This window comes from Phoca vitulina, unplaced genomic scaffold (genome assembly GCF_004348235.1).
Source record: "Phoca vitulina isolate PV1807 unplaced genomic scaffold, GSC_HSeal_1.0 scaffold5, whole genome shotgun sequence".
Taxonomy (NCBI): domain Eukaryota; kingdom Metazoa; phylum Chordata; class Mammalia; order Carnivora; family Phocidae; genus Phoca; species Phoca vitulina.
The window spans coordinates 50,720,244-50,734,005 of NW_022589708.1; the positions used below are offsets into that span (position 1 = coordinate 50,720,244).

Consider the following 13,762-nt stretch of genomic DNA (forward strand, 5'->3'; position numbering starts at 1 on the left):
TACGCTCACAAAGCGTCTTCCTTCGAGTCCTAGCCTCGCCTTGGCTGGAACAAGTCACGGTGGCAATGGCCACCAGCAGAAGGCCGCAGCCACTGGCCAAAACCCCCAACAACACGACCGGGAAGCCAGGCTGCCGCCCTGCTCCCTGCACTGTGCGCCGCCAGGAGGGTCCCCCTCTGCTCCCTCCTTTGGCAGCGACCGAGGCGGCGGCGGCAACAGCACCAGCACCAGCACCACTTTTCCGCCAGGTGGCGCCGAGTCCGTCGGCGTTAGGAGCAAAGTGGTGGCACAGGACAGGGCCGGCTGGCCTCCGTCCAGCACCACGACGACCGCCGTCAGCTGGCCGGTGAGCTGTGGGGACAGGTGGCGCTGAAGAGACAGCTCACCCGTCGGCGAAGTCGCTGCGGAGAAGTGTGTAAGTTAGCTCGGCGTTGGGGCCTTCGTCCGCGGTCGGATCACCATGCAGCTCAGGGGCGCGCCCTGGGGCAGAGGCAGCTGGACTGAGCCACTGAAGAGTGGCAGTATGACCAGCCGAGGTGCGTGGTCGTTCAGGTCCTCCACATGCTGCCACACCACTTCCCGGCGCCCGGGCGGCGGAGAGCCGCCGTCGAGTGTTTCCGGCCCCAGCGGCAGCTCGGCCAGTTCACCGCCGTCAAAGCACCGTCGTGCGCTCAGCTCCCCAGTGGTGGGGTCCACCGAGACGTAGGGCGCGACCCACTTCAGCCTCCAGCAGCCGGTAGGTGACCTGGCCGTTGCGGCCCGGGTCGGGGTCCCGGGCGGCCACCGTGGCCAAGTAGGCGCCGGGCGGGTTGTTCTCACACACGGACACCTCGTAGACCCGCCGTGTGAAGACTGGCGCGTTGTTGTTCTCGTCACTCACGCGCGTAGCGGGGGCGCGCCGCGGTCCTCAGCCAACAGCGTCAGGTTGTACTCGGCGATGCGCTCGCGGTCCAGCGACGCCGCGGTCACCACCAGGTAGCTGCCCGCGTAGGCCGGCTGCAGCCGGAAGTGCTCCTGCGCGTAGAGGGCGCAGCGCACCTGCCAGTTGGCGCCCGAGTCTCTGTCCGAGGTGCTGGCCAGCGCCACCAGGCTCTCGCGCGCCGCCCCCTCTGGCACCAGAGACACGGCGCCGGCCTCTGGCGTCCCGGACCGGGTTGGAGGTCGCATGTGCACCCGCGAAAGCGGTGGCGGCGAAGGGAGAGGGGCAGGTGCGCCCGGGGCGGCCAGCGGAGTGATGGTGATGTCCGGAGCGTTGTCACTGACGTCGTGGACGCGCACGATGACCTTGCAGGCGGAAGCCCGGGTCCCAGGACCGCGGTCCTGGGCCCGCACGTCCAGCTCATAGGTGTCCTGGCGCTCGTAGTCCACCGGTCCTGCCAGGGTGAGGCGGCCCGAGCGCGGGTCCAGGCGGAAGAGGCGGCGCGCCTCGGGCGGGGTGCGGGCCCCGAAGGCGAACACCACGTCGCCGTTGGGGCCCTCGTCGGGGTCGGCCGCGTCCAGGTCGAGCAGCAGCGAGCTCACGGGAGCGTCCTCCGCCAGCTCCACTTCGGCCACGGCGCCCTGCGGGAAGGCCGGGCTGTGGTCGTTGGCGTCCAGCACTCGCAAGCTGAGGGCGGCCGTGGCGGAGCGCGGCGGGCGGCCGTCGTCCTGGGCCACCAGCTCCAGGCTGTAGGCGGCCTGGCTCTCGCGGTCCAGCTCCTGTAGCAGCACTAGGTCCGCGCACTGGGCGCCGTCCGCGCGCGTCTGCAGTTCCACGCGGAAGGGACTGTGAGGCTCGGCCAGGCGCACGCTCTGCAGCCCGCTGGCCCCCACGTCTCGTCCACAAGCACCTCCAGCAGGATGCACGTGCCCACAGCTGCGCCCTCAGACACATCCACGGGGATCTAGGCCCGGGGGAAGCATGGCGCATGGTCGTTGATGTCCCTCACCTCCACCTCCACGTGCACCAGCCGGAACTGCTCCTGCGAGAAGTTGACCACGTCGAAGACCAGCACACACTGTGGTGCCTGGCTGTGCAGCTACTCGTGGTCCGAGCCCGCGTTCCTAACGGTCCGCTGCCCGTCGCCCTCGCACACCCCGAACAGTGAGCTATTGAACTTCATCAGGCAGAACTGGCGTGGTACCTCGAACTGGTAATTACACAGGACACGGCCAGACAGAACACCGATATCGGTGCCCTGGGCTTCCTCTCATAGGTGTGGAAATTGACAGTTTGGGTGCAAAACCCTGACACCAGCTGCAGCCACAGAACTTGCAAGAATTCCAGTCTGGCCCAGCATAACGTGTCAGCGGGAAATCTGAGCCTCCAGCAAGACATCTTTGTTCCTCAAAGAGAAAAAAGCCAATCAGAGGCTCTGCGCCCAGACTTCCAGCCTCTCATGCCCTCCTGAGTAGGCAATCAGGAGACACTTGCCCTCTAAATACATCTGATCACTAAACCCTCTCTGCTGTGTGATGGCTTTTCTGTGCTCCAGGCCTAAGCTTGCTTCTTCTGAACCCTATCGAAGAGGTTACATAGAGAAAAATGTGCAAATAAGCATCCATCTGGGCCAATCTGCAGAGTCTCTGGGTCTTGGGTCATGTTGTTCCCCTAAAAGAGTTCACGGAAGACCCTGGAGAGATGAACAAGAGCCAGAGCAGTGCAGGGGGTCATTAAGATCCCTATAGAAGTTTGCACTATAAGAATGCATCCCCCCTTTCTTTTCCACTGTGCTTGATTTCCACTTTGATGGTAGGAGCAGGGAATCTGCAGCCTTTGTGTCCCTTCCTAAACACATTTACATATTCCTCAGAGAGAGATACAATTACTCTTCTCTGCCATTTTTAAACCAACGCTTATATGCATCTTTTGCCACCCACAGTTATCCATCTATGTTGGGGTATCATTTACTGTATTGAAAGATTCTGGGGGAACAGCTTTCCCAGAGTCAGGCAGTGTCTAATCAGGGAAGAACTGTTTTCCAAAGTAATCATTTCTAAATAGCTCTTCTGTAGCAAAGAAACCATTAATGATGAAATTTCAGCCCCTTCATCTCCTTTTATGTCAGTAATTACTTATATGTGAGGAATTAGTGTCAGGGAGGTTTGTCTACTGCAAACCACTGTAAGGGATAGTTAAGTGTAGGAAAAAGATTTAGGGAAATATGCTGCAGTCAGTCTTGCTAGAAAATTGCTATACACCATTTATTTTTAAAAAGCCCTTGGCTGAAGAAAACCATGGGTGGCCTGATAGGCTGAAGGCTAAAGAAACATTAAACCATCTGTCTAAAGCACAAGAAATAGTCTTGTGTTAAGTTCTCTTTATGTGTGAAATGTTCTAAATGCTAAATGGTCCACATGTTAATGATGACATTGTTCCTCATGTCATGGAGTCATCATCAGTGCAGGGTTCTTTAACTAGTCATCTTGAATAAAATCAGTGAGCAGACTGAGTTATTAATATGCCCCAGCTATTCTTGGCTCCTCCATGATCTGTAATGTTATTGATTCCTGCAGGGACATGTCAGTAAATGACTATTTTTGCTTTCACTCTTAGGAGGGAGTTGCATCTATTTTAGCACCAGGATCTATGAATCCAGTTCTGAAACTGAGCCACCTTTGATGAGATGATTAATTTGCAGGGTTTTAATTCAGTGGAGCATTCAGCAATGACTCTAATTATAAGTACCAATAACTCAACGTCAGAGAAGTTTGCAGTAGGAAGCATGAATTGATTTGGGTTGGGTACTCTGAGATCCTAAAAGGAGAAAGTGCTTTATATTGTTTACTTTAGATTTGTCATTTTGCCTGATGAAGCATCAGTCTAAGGGAGGGAACAACTCTACTACAGTTTAGCTGGACCAGATTCCTTGGAAGCCTGTATCCTCACTGGCATAAAGACAGTTAGCTTTCTTCCTGTGAAGTGGCTATCCTAAAGAAGGACCTGGTTATTCAGCCTCTGGGTCTCAAGGAAAACAAGAGGATCTGACCCTTCCAACTTCTTAATTCCTAGTTGCCCCTTGACTGAAGCATGAAAACTGATTCAGTTGATGCCTTTTAAAAGGCACATGCTTCCATACACATTAGCCAGGAGAGGGACCCATTTAACCATAGTCTGAGTCTCATTTCTTCCTCTTCTCCCGTATCTGGAGCAATCCCGGCCAGGCTTGGCTTCTGCCAGTCTTCAGCATTATTGTTGCTATTCATGACGAACAAAACTGCTCAGCATCCTGAAAATGAAGAATAGTCATGACTCTCTACAGAACATCAAAAGATCCAGATAAAATATGAAAAAGGCAAGCAATCAAACACATTACCTCTACAATGCTAAACATCTGGACGCTTATGTTTGGAAACATCCAGCTATGATGTTTAAATGCTTGATTGCATTTTTCCTCCAGCTATTTGGCAGCAAGTAGACCATCTACAATAAAGAATATGCTATATTGCTAGTGATTCATTATTAACATTAGCATTGTTTTCCTAGTAAACAACCATCTTATTAAATGCTGCTTTATGAATGAAGGACAGCTGGAGTTTCAGGAAAGAGACATTTTCTGAGGCAAAAATCAGTTCTGTGCCAGTAGAATGACAAGCTGAATAATATAGAAACTGTATGATCTGTCCCCCTGGGGACGTGTCATCAGGAAACTGTGTTTACAGCCCTGAGCTGCTGGTGCTCTCATGTTCCATTCTGTTGGCTCTGTTAGATAAAAATCTGTCTCAATATTAAAAGCATTGTGGCAGAAATTTGGTTTATGTTGCTTGTTTTCCCATTTGCCAGCATATTGCCAAACTAGAAGTCCATAAAGTGTAGTTTTAGTCTCTGTTGGTGTCCAACATAAAGCAAAACAAACAATGGGAGCAGAGGACTACCACCACCACAGGAAGACCAAATTGTGAATAAAACAGCAATTTGGTCCTCTTGCTCAGTTTGGTTTTAAAAGGGGTGAGGTGGCAGAATTTTGGTAAACTCCCTACAGTTTACTTTGTTTCTAATGAAAGCACCAGATACACTAGCATTCTCCCCACAATGCCAGGACACCAGATCTATAAAATAGTATTTGCTTTCTAATCATTTCAAGAAAAGATTTTCTGTTTTGTTGAGCACGCAACACCAGTGTGTCCCTTTACACACTAAAGCACACTGTACAGAAACATCATAAACACCGGGGAAAAAATTGGTCCCGTAATTCAGAATGGTGTCTGTGCCTTTGCATATTTCCTCTTTCCTATTACACAAAACTAATAATGTATGTGGGGGGGGGGGGCGCGGATGAAGGCACAGGAAATTCCCTAATGTGCAGATTTCACTAGACCATGGTGTCCATGCATCAGAGTAAGCATCAACTCTCACAGGATGTTGAACTAACACTGTCCTGGCCCAGAAACAGTTTTTGTGCCATTTAGAACAAATCACTCTATGTAATATACTGAGACCCATTTTCATTTCTCAACCGAACAAACATCCTATAGAGGAATGAGCAAAATATTATCAAGTGCAATGTTGCTGTCTTCAAGGAGTTAAGTTCCAAAAATTGAAGCTATTAAGACTGTTTGAAAGAAAACAAATCAACCTAACAGCTCTTTTTTTGCTTTTTAAAAATCATTCCTTAAAAAAACTAAAATTAAACTTCGGCAGTATGAGCCCCCAAAACGGGGTAATTGTTTTAAGTTATCACATAAGAAGTACCATTATCTCATTCCTGTTACTCCATTGTGTAATCAATATGTTATTATGCCTTGACCTTACAGTCATTGCTAAGAAACTTATCAGCAAATTGCTGGTCCTTTTTATGAAATGATTTCAGGAAAAATAATTCAGCCCTGAAGTCAACCAAAATACTGTCTACAAGCACAGAATAGGAACAAGATGATATTTTATCAACTATTTAAGTGCTTTAACCTAGAGAAAATCAGAGGGAACCACAATAGTGTATCAACACTAATCAAATTCCCCTTAACATAAAACAAGGATTTAAATGATATAATCTTTTCTTAGAAAAAAGTTTCCCATAGGATCATTACATTAATAAAGATATCATCAAAACTATATAATCTTAAGATACTACATAAAACTCGTTTTTAAACTGCTGATTTTATTAGTCTAGCAGTATGAAGGACATTAAATCAATGAATAATGAAAAATATCTTACATTTTTTGTCTCAGGGATGCCTCAAACCCCAAGTGAGCCAGTGAAATGGACTTTGGTACCTGACTTCGGTCATTGGCCCAAGGATCATACTTTGTATTCTTGCCACCGGATAGAGAGGAAACCTGCTCCCCCACCAGAGATTGTAGCAAAGCAAGAGAAGAATAAAAGAATAAAGACTGAGAAGCAATTTTTAATCTGTGCCTTATTTTATCTTCATCTTTCTTCCTCTTAGCTGATCCTCTCTATTCCTACTCTACACAGAAGCTCATGTCCCCCAGGAGTCAGAGTGTTTTCAGGGCCTTGATCAACAAATATTTGATCAAGTATTGGTGATATAATAAAGCTCACAGCCCTGTAGAAGAAACTGTTTAAATGTTTAAAAAAAAAAAATCAGGGACACCTGGGTGGCTCAGTCGACTAAGCGTCTGCCTTCGGCTTGGGTCATGGTCCCAGGGTCCTGGAATCAAGTTCTGCATCGGGCTCCCTGCTTAGCGGGGAGTTTGCTTCTCCCTCTCCCACTCCCCCTGCTTGTGTGCTCTCTCTGTCTCTTTCTCTGACAAATAAATAAATAAAATCTAAAAAAAAAAAAAATCAGAGTTCAGAGGTCACAAGTGCCAAACGACTTGCAGAAAGTTGTATCAAGTGCAAACAAGAAGTGATCTCAGAGCTTCCAGGTAAAATCACAGGCAGCCAGAACTGCCAAGGACAGATAAAGCCTGGGAATGACATGAACAAGCTGTGAAGGAGGACAGTCCCAGAGCCTTTTACAGAAACCTAGTAGAGTTGGTTAGAGTAGGTGATTTGAGGGGGTGGAGCAAGATGGCGGAGGAGTAGGAGATCTGGATTTCATCTGGTCTCAGGAATTCAGCTGGATAGGGATCAAACCATTCTGAACACCTACAGACTCAACAGGAGATCGAAGTTAAGAATAGCAACAACTCTCTGAACAGAGAAGCGACCACTTTCTGGAAGGTAGGACGTGCGGAGAAGTGAATCCGAGGCGATATTCGGGAGGATAGACGGCAGGGGAGGGGCCTCCGTCAGCCGCTTTTGGCAAGTGATAGAGCCGCGGAGCACAAAATCGGAACTTTTAGAAGTCTGCTCCGCTGAGGGCCGTCACTCTGGTGGCTAAGTGGGGGGTGGAACCCTCGCGGGACAGTGTGGTCTCAGGACCCTCGGGGTCACAGAAAGACCGGGGGTGCCTGAGTGCGGCAGAGCTCCCAGGTATCGGAGCAGGGAAGCCGGCTGCAGAGACGGAGCCGAGGCGCGGGCTCTCAGCTCGGGGTTGCCATAAACCATGATCCGCGGCACAGTCGGGCCACTGCTCCTCCAGCAGGGACCCAACAAGCGGCAGATCCGGGGAGACTCACCTTCTTCCCCCAGGAGGAGAGGCGCAGGAGTGCACCGCAGGGATCTGCTGGGTTTGGAGACTCCACCCGGGGTCGGGGGCCAGAGATAGAAACGCGCGGTCACAGGCCGGGTGAGCACGGAGTGTGGCCGGAGACCGGGGAGAGGGGAGTGACTGACTGCTTTTCTCTGGGGGCGCACTGAGGAGCGGGACCCCGAGTTCTCGGCTCCTCCGGGGCGGAGACTGGGAGGCCGCCATTTTCACTCTCCGCCTCCAAAGCTGTACGGAAAGCTTGCAGGGAACAAAAGCTCCTGAGAGCAAACCCGAGCAGATTACTTAGCCCAGACCGGGCAAGGGCGGGGCAGTTCTGCCTCCGGCAAAGACATTTGGGAACCACGGCAACAGGCCCCGCCCCCAGAAGATCAGTGAGAACAGCCAGCCAAGACCAAGTTTACCGATCAATGAGAACGGCAGAACTCCAGCACTAGGGGAATATTGCACATAGAACTCATGGCTTTTTTACCATGATTCTTTAGTCTTTCAAAGTTAATTATTTTTTTTAACTGTCTTTTTTTCTTTTTTCTTTCTTTTTTTTTTTTAATTTTTCTTTTTCCCTTTTTAAAAAAAACATTTTTATTTTTCATTTTTAGAGTCATATTCTATCCCTTCATAGTAGTTACCCGTATTTTTGGCATATATATATAAGTTGTTCTTTCTTTAAAATTTTGAGATAGTTTCTTCTAACAGATCAAATATACTCTAAATCTAGTGTATGGTTTTTTTCTACTCCCCTGCCTGATCACATTCTCTCCTTTTTTTTTCTTTTCTTTTTTTTTTTAAATCCTCTTCTTTCTTTTTTCAAACAACTTATCAATTCCTTTTATAAAATTTTTTATAATTTCCATCTTTACAGTCATATTCCATCCCTTCATCATATCAACCCTTATTTTTGTACATATATAAGTTTTTCTTTCTTTAAAATTTTGGGAGGGACTTTCTTTTAACAGACCAAAATACACCCAAAATCTAGTGTGTGGCACTGATCTATAAACCAGCCTGATCATATTTGATCACATTCTGTTTTTGTTTTGTTTTGTTTTGTTCTGTTTTTGTTTATCTTTATCTTTTTCTTTTTCTTTTTTTCTTTTTTCTTTTTTCTCTTTCCCTTTCTTTTCCCACTGCTTCAGGTCTTTTCTGATTTGTTTAGAGTATATTTTCTGGGGACGTTGTTACCCTGCTAGCATTTTGTTCTCTCATTAATCTATTCTCCTCTGCACAAAATGACAAGCTGGAAAAAATCACCTCAACAAAAAGAACAAGAAGTAGTACCGACTGCCAGGGACCTACTCAATATGGACATTAGTACGATGTCAGATTTAGAGTTCAGAATCATCACTTTAAAGATACTAGCTGGGCTTGAAAAAAGCATGGAAGTTATTAGAGAAACCCTTTCTGGAGAAGTAAAAGAACTAAAATCTAACCAAGTCGAAATCAAAAAGGCTATTAATGAGGTGCAATCAAATATGGGGGCGCTAACTGCTAGGATAAATGAGGCAGAAGAGAAAATCAGTGATATAGAAGACCAAATGATGGAAAATAAAGAAGCTGAGAAAAAGAGAGATAAACAACTACTGGATCATGAGGGCAGAATTCGAGAGATAAACGATACCATAAGACGAAACAACATTAGAATAATTGGGATCCCAGAAGAAGAAGAAAGAGAGAGAGGGGCAGAAGGTATAATGGAGCAAATTAGAGCAGAGAACTTCCCTAATGTGGGGAAGGAAACAGGCATCAAAATCCAGGAAGCACAGAGAACCCCTCTCAAAATCAATAAAAATAGGTCAACACCCCGACATCTAATAGTAAAACTTACGAGTCTCAGAGACAAAGAGAAAATCCTGAAAGCAGCTCGGGAGAAGAGATATGTAACCTACAATGGTAGAAACATTAGATTGGCAACAGACTTATCCACAGAGACCTGGCAGGCCAGAAAGGACTGGCAGGACATATTCAGAGCACTAAATGAGAAAAATATGCAGCCAAGAATACTATATCCAACTAGGCTGTCATTGAAAATTGAAGGAGAGATAAAAAGCTTCCAGGACAAACAAAAACTAAAGGAATTTACAAACACGAAACCAGCCCTACAAGAAATCTTGAAAGGGGTCCTCTAAGCAAAGAGAGAGCCTAAAAGCAACATAGACCAGAAAGGAACACAGACAATATACAGTAATAGTCACCTTACAGGCAATACAATGGCACTAAATTCCTATCTTTCAATAGTTACCCTGAATGTAAATGGGCTAAATGCCCCAATCAAAAGACACAGGCTATCAGATTGGATTAAAAAACAAGACCCATCGATATGCTGTCTGCAAGAGACTCATTTTAGACCCAAAGACACCCCCAGATTGAAAGTGAGGGGGTGGAAAACCATTTACCATGCTAATGGACACCAAAAGAAAGCTGGGGTGGCAATCCTTATATCAGACAAATTAGATTTTAAACCAAAGACTGTAATAAGAGATGAGGAAGGACACTATATCATACTTAAAGGGTCTATCCAACAAGAAGATCTAACAATTGTAAATATCTATGCCCCTAACATGGGAGCAGCCAATTATATAAGGCAATTAATAACAAAAGCAAAGAAACACATCGACAACAATACAATAATAGTGGGGGACTTTAACACCCCCCTCACTGAAATGGACAGATCATCTAAGCAAAAGATCAACAAGGAAATAAAGACTTTAAATGACACACTGGACCAAATGGACTTCACAGACATATTCAGAACATTCCATCCCAAAGCAACGGAATACACATTCTTCTCTAGTGCCCATGGAACATTCTCCAGAATAGATCACATCCTAGGTCATAAATCAGGTCTCAACCGGTACCAGAAGATTGGGATCATCCCCTGCCTATTTTCAGACCACAATGCTTTGAAACTAGAACTCAATCACAAGAGGAAAGTCGGAAAGAACTCAAATACATGGAGGCTAAAGAGCATCCTACTGAAGAATGAATGAGTCAACCAGGAAATTAAAGAAGAATTAAAAAAATTCATGGAAACCAATGAAAATGAAAACACAACTATTCAAAATCTTTGGGATGCAGCAAAGGCAGTCCTAAGAGGAAAGTATATAGCAATACAAGCCTTTCTCAAGAAACAAGCCTTTCTCAAGTACACAACCTAACCCTACACCTAAAGGAGCTGGAGAAAGAACAGCAAATAAAGCCTAAACCCAGCAGGAGAAGAGAAATAATAAAGATCAGAGCAGAAATCAATGAAATAGAAACTAAAAGAACAGTAGAACAGATCAACGAAACAAGGAGCTGGTTCTTTGAAAGAATTAACAAGATTGATAAACCCCTGGCCAGACTTATCAAAAAGAAAAGAGAAATGACCCAAATCAACAAAATCATGAATGAAAGAGGAGAGATCACAACCAACATCAAAGAAATACAAACAATTATAAGAACATTATTATGAGCAACTCTATGCCAGCAAATTAGATAACCTGGAAGAAATGGATGCATTCCTAGAGATGTATCAACTACCAAAACTGAACCAGGAAGAAATAGAAAACCTGAACAGACCTATAACCACTAAGGAAATTGAAGCAGTCATCAAAAATCTCCCAAAACACAAAAGCCCAGGGCCAGATGGCTTCCCAGGGGAATTCTACCAAACATTTAAAGAAGAATTAATACCTATTCTTCTGAAACTGTTCCAAAAAATAGAAATGGAAGGATAACTTCCAAACTCATTTTATGAGGCCAGCATTACCTTGACCCCAAAACCAGACAAAGACCCCATCAAAAAGGAGAATTACAGACCAATATCCCTGATGAACATGGATGCAAAAATTCTCACCAAAATACTAGCCAATAGGATCCAACAGTACATTAAAAGGATTATTCACCACGACCAAGTGGGATTTATCCCTGGGCTGCAAGGTTGGTTCAACATCCGCAAATCAATCAACGTGATACAATACATTAACAAAAGAAAGAACAAGAATCATATGATCCTCTCAATAGATGCAGAAAAAGCATTTGACAAAGTACAGCATCCTTTCTTGATCAAAACTCTTCAGAGTATAGGGATAGAGTGTACATACCTCAATATCATAAAAGCCATCTATGAAAAACCTACAGCGAATATCATTCTCAATGGGGAAAAATTGAGAGCTTTCCCCCTAAGGTCAGGAACACGGCAGGGATGTCCACTATCACCACTGCTATTCAACATAGTATTGGAAGTCCTAGACACAGCAATCAGACAACAAAAAGAAATAAAAGGCATCCAAATCGGCAAAGAAGAAGTCAAACTCTCACTCTTTGCAGATGATATGATACTTTATGTGGAAAATCCCAAAGACTCCACCCCAAAACTGCTAGAACTCATACAGGAATTCAGTAAAGTGGCAGGATATAAAATCAATGCACAGAAGTCAGTGGCATTCCTATACACCAACAACAAGACAGAAGAAAGAGAAATTAAGGAGTCGATCCCATTTACAATTGCACCCAAAACCATAAGATACCTAGGAATATATCTAACCAAAGAGGCAAAGGATCTGTACCCAGAAAACTATAAAATACTCATGAAAGAAATTGAGGAAGACACAAAGAAATGGAAAAATGTTCCATGCTCATGGATTGGAAGAACAAATATTGTGAAGATGTCAATGCTACCTAGAGCAATCTACACATTCAGTGCAATCCCCATCAAAATACCATCCACTTTTTTCAAAGAAATGAAACAAATAATCCTAAAATTTGTATGGAACCAGAAAAGACCCCGCATAGCCAGAGGAATGTTGAAAAAGAAAAGCAAAGCTGGCGGCATCACAATTCCGGACTTCCAGCTCTACTACAAAGCTGTCATCATCAAGACAGTATGGTACTGGCACAAAAACAGGCACATAGATCAATGGAACAGAATAGAGAGCCCAGAAATGGACCCTCAACTCTATGGTCAACTAATCTTTGACAAAGCAGGAAAGAATGTCCAATGGAAAAAAGTCTCTTCAACAAATGGTGTTGGGAAAATTGGACAGCCACATGCAGAAGAATCAACCTGGATCATTTCCTTACACCACACACAAAAATAGACTCAAATGGTTGAAGGATCTAAATGTGAGATAGGAGTCCATCAAAATCCTAAAGGAGAACACAGGCAGCAACCTCTTCGACCTCAGCCGCAGCAACTTCTTCTCAGAAACATCGCCAAAGGCAAGGGAAGCAAGGGCAAAAAGGAACTATTGGGACTTCATCAAGATAAAAAGCTTTTGCACAGCAAAGGAAACAGTCAACAAAACCAAAAGACAACCGACAGAATGGGAGAAGATATTTGCAAATGACATATCAGATAAAGGGCTAGTATCCAAAATCTATAAAGCACTTATCAAACTCAACACCCAAAGAACAAAGAATCCAATCAAGAAATGGGCAGAAGACGTGAACAGACATTTTTCCAAAGAAGACATCCAAAAGGCCAACAGACACATGAAAAAGTGCTCAACATCACTCGGCATCAGGGAAATCCAAATCAAAACCTCAATGAGATACCACCTCACACCAGTCAGATTGGCTAAAATTAACAAGTCAGGAAATGACAGATGTTGGCAGGGATGTGGAGAAAGGGGAACCCTCTTACACTGTTGGTGGGAATGCAAGCTGGTACAGCCACTCTGGAAAACAGTGTGGAGATTCCTCAAAAAGTTGAAAATAGAGCTACCATATGACCCAGCAATTGCACTACTGGGTATTTACCCCAAAGATACAAATGTAGGGATCCGAAGGGGTATGGGCACCCCGATGTTTATAGCAGCAATGTCCACAATAGCCAAACTATGGAAAGAGCCAAGATGTCCATCGACAGATGAATGGATAAAGAAGAAGTGGTATATATATACAATGGAATATTATGCAGCCATCAAAAGGAATGAGATCTTGCCATTTGCAACGACATGGATAGAACTGGAGGGTATTATGCTGAGTGAAATAAGTCAAACAGAGAAAGATATATATCATATGACCTCACTGATATGAGGAATTCTTAATCTCAGGAAACAAACTGAGGGTTGCTGGAGTGGGGGGTGGGGTGGGAGGGATGGGGTGACTGGGTGATGGACACTGGGGAGGGTATGTGCTCTGGTAAGCGCTGTGAATTGTGCAACACTGTTGAATCTCAGATCTGTACCTCTGAAACAAATAATGCAATATATATTAAGAAAGAAAAAAAAAAAGAAGAAGAATGTAG

The 13,762-nt window shown here is 45.2% G+C and overlaps 1 pseudogene; it reads right to left on the minus strand.

Moving 5' to 3' along the window:
- Positions 1–341: 341 nt before the first annotated feature.
- The window catches only part of LOC116631599, a 53,371-nt pseudogene continuing 39,950 nt past the window's right edge, over positions 342–13,762 (minus strand).